Below are 3,686 nucleotides of genomic sequence, written 5' to 3'. Positions count from 1 at the left end.
AGAGACAGGAGATCATTATTCTGAGTGAAGTAACTCATTTCCTTAAGGACAGATACTGCAAAAGACTAAAAAAAGTATTGTAAAAATAGAAGGATAATTAGTAAAACATGTATGAGAATCCAACAGGGGAAGGGGTAGAAGCAGAGAGGTGAGGATTTTTAGGGCAAAATCACAATTAGGTCGGTAGAGGGAGATGATAAAGGAAATGAGAAAGATCTAGTGTGATTCTGAGAAAACAGGACAATGGAGGGCATAGGCCAATGGTGATTCATTATAAAACATAATGGGAATGATTGTATGAAATACAATATGAATAAAGAACAGCATGAAACACAATGTATATAAACTTTGTAAGCAAACCAGTATAAAAGAATAATGATAATGATGATAATAATAATTAATAATAAAAAAAACCTAGAAAAACTTTGAGCCATTTTGGCACACTTTCCCAGAAGTTCAGACCTGTTTTCTGCCATTTGCATAGCCACATAGCCTCTGGGGCAACTGAATATAGAAAGAACAGGCCTTCTGTGCTTTCCATCCCATTCCCCCTTCCTGTCCTGGGTGTGCTTCTTGGGCCAAGTGTGGACTGGGGTGGCTTGTTACGGCCTTTTGCATTGGTAGCTTCAAGGAGGGATGTGGTTACATTACCTTTTCTTTTTAGAAAGAAGGTTTTAAAAAGGAAAAAAAGAAAGAAAGAAGGTTTTATTACAGATTCTCTGCCATCCCACTTGCAGCCTCCTGGCCCACTTTCTCCCTCTCCTCACCTATCATCATGAGACATCAAGAGGATGTCTCTGGATTACTTGGTGATGTTTTTGGTTGTTTGTTTTTGGGTTTTTTTAATCACTGTTGGGGTCATAGGGTCCAAGCTGGGCTTGGATGAGAAGAAGTTGATCTTGTTGGTGTGGAAAGTGGTGGATTTTGCCAACAGGAGGGTTGGACAGTTGCATGTAGTAATAGACCAGAGCAATTGGAACTGATGGAGGATAACAAAGAAGAAACCAAAATCAACATGAAGAGCTTGGTGTCAACTCTTCAGGTGGACCAAGCCCTCAGACAGTTTAACCAGTCAGTGAACAGTGGCCTGATCCTTCTCCCTCTTTACTGATGGACAGCTTCCTGTCAGGCAAAGTCTACATCCTGAGGCTTCCAAGAAGATGTATTATTGCCTGAATGCTTCTGTAACTGTTTTGGTCTTTGAAAAGAATTCAAGAAATGTTGCTCTGACTCTCTCAACACTGACAAACTGGATGTTGTAGCAATGCTAAAATTTTGAGAAAAATAATTATATCTTCCAATTTAAAGCTTCTCAAGTTGAAGATATGGGGAATATAATTCTAGCAATGATTTCAGATCTTTATTGCTAAGTTAGCAGACTTAAGGAAAAAATCATAGAGAAGGAGAGAAAGCTCAATGCAGCTTTATTTAAGGGGGGTATAAGGGAGCTCCTGGGTGAAGTTCCGCATTCTGGGGTTGCAGAATGGGGAAGTCAGAGTCCTTCGGTAGAGACATTCCACTCTGATTTATGATCCTCGTGCTAGCCCAGGTAGGCAGGCAAGGCTGTTTGTTCTTACTATCAGTGGCAGGCAAGGCCATAATTCTGAATTCTTCATTCTTCTCTTTGACCCCTTTTGTCCAGACTTAACATTTATAATCACAGGTTTTGAATCCAGAAAGAATAAATTACAAATTTGAACTTGACACTTGCAGGAAGAGGAAACTCATTGACAACAGTGTAGTCAGGGCTCAAGGTTTACTATGGTAGTCTTTGGATCAAGATATTGTAAGATTTTTCAAAAGACTCAATACTGTCGAAGGAAGAGTTGCTGAATGCTCAAGCTCAAAGAAATGGAGAAGTTCTTGTTAGGTTTGTAAGTGAAGAACACAGAGACCTAACACAGCAAAGGCATAAACATCACATGGGGATCAGGTACAATGAGGTTTACAAAAACACAGATGAATGATTTTCTTAAAATTGCTGGTGGTACATTCTATAAAGCAGTCCCATTTCCCTCCAGGGGAAAATCAAGTCATTGTCTGAATGAAAGGGTCTCCCTTTCATGACCACAGCTCAGGAAGTGGTGACTTTATTTGGACAGCTTTGCCCCACCACTGGGGGAAGAGAAGGCCTACTCTTTGTCACTTACCCAGATGGAAGGCTGACAGAGGATGCTTTTGTCCTATTTGTGAGAAATATGCACAGAATGGAATGCATCGAGGAAGCATAAAGACTTACTGGGTAAAAGATAACTGAACTCTTCAGGAGCACAGCAGCTGAAGCTCAACAGGTGCTGAATCAATTCTCAGCACTGCTCATCTCACTTCCAACCCCGCCCATTATTTTAGTACTATCTCAGCAATTTGTGCCTCCTACAAATATTAGAGGTTAGAGCTCAGTTAGCCTAGTGGACAGAAAGTGATACTACCAAGCCAAAAGTGGGCGACTTTAATCAGCAGCCCTCAGGACCGCTTTTAATTGTTTTTGATCAAACATTCTTCTAGGTCATATAGCTCTGGTTTGTCCACTTGCTGTACAGAGGTAATTTATGGTTGCTGTGATGCTAAACACTATGACACTTATATGCAATAATGGTTACCCAAAGTGGACAATATTTGGTGGAACTCCCCAATTAAAACAAGCTTGGAAGCAGGAGTGTCATTCACTTCTGAAATAGCTTGCCTCCGGAAATCCTATGAACCTGGAGAAACAATGAAAAGTTATGTAAGTGTTCAAGTCTTTTGTTCATAGGGTGGCTATGAACAACAATAACAACAATATACTCCTTCAAGGTCTTCCCTTTGCAGCCACAGTAGAGGACATTCTGGACTTTCTGGGGAAATTCTCCACAGATATTTGAACTCACAAGGTTCATATGGTATTGAATTATCAGGCTCACACATCAGAAGATGCCTTTTTCCAGATGATGTCTGTGGGCAGGGCATTTACGACTAATCAAAGTGTCGTAAGAAATCATGATGGATAGATATGTTGAAATCTTTCAATGTTCAACTGAAGAGATAAACTTTGTTTTAACGAGAGGGTACTTTAAATTGAAATTACATCCCATGTAAATTACCATGCGTGTCTCCTCCCTTCTACACATTTCCAACTTCTGTAGCAGTTAATCCTTCTGAAGCTGCCATTTATCAGCCCTCTGTATTTGGAGTCCATGAGCTCTCTGGCCTTCCACAGTGTACTATCCAGCTCTTCATGGACTACACAGGATGCTATCTCAGCACCCCCAGGTTTGCCTAATAGTCTTGGCTACCTCCCTATAGCTGCTAATCTTAGGAGTGTCCCTCCACAGTCTGGTGTTTTGGAAAGAAGGCAAGGCCTGGCCTACAATACTGGTGTTAAGGAAATTCTTAACTTTCCCCAAGATTACCAGTATGCAACTGAAGATTGACGTATACACACAAATGACCAGGTCAGGACTCTACCCAAAGAATGGGCTTGTATTTAAGGGCCCCAGCAATTAGATCATCCTCAGAAAAGAAGTGTTTGAAAGATGTGTAGTGATCTTGATACTGATACACAAGAAAACATCTAACAACTTTAGGGGAAATTTAGCTACACTCAAGCTGCAGTATTTTCAGCAAAAATTATTGAACAAGTTGTCCTAGTGCTCTATCTTTTGGTGAAGTAAAAAAATAATTTTGAGTCAGTAAACCAAATTATTTTA

The 3,686-nt window shown here is 40.3% G+C and overlaps 1 pseudogene; it reads left to right on the top strand.

Annotated features, from left to right (window-relative positions):
- Positions 1–791: 791 nt before the first annotated feature.
- On the top strand, positions 792–3,467 carry LOC102870585 (annotated as a pseudogene).
- The last annotated feature ends 219 nt before the right edge of the window (positions 3,468–3,686 follow it).

This window comes from Elephantulus edwardii, unplaced genomic scaffold (genome assembly GCF_000299155.1).
Source record: "Elephantulus edwardii isolate Elephantulus edwardi_28Jun2011 unplaced genomic scaffold, EleEdw1.0 scaffold00133, whole genome shotgun sequence".
Classification (NCBI taxonomy): domain Eukaryota; kingdom Metazoa; phylum Chordata; class Mammalia; order Macroscelidea; family Macroscelididae; genus Elephantulus; species Elephantulus edwardii.
This window is presented reverse-complemented; position numbering and strand designations above follow the sequence as displayed.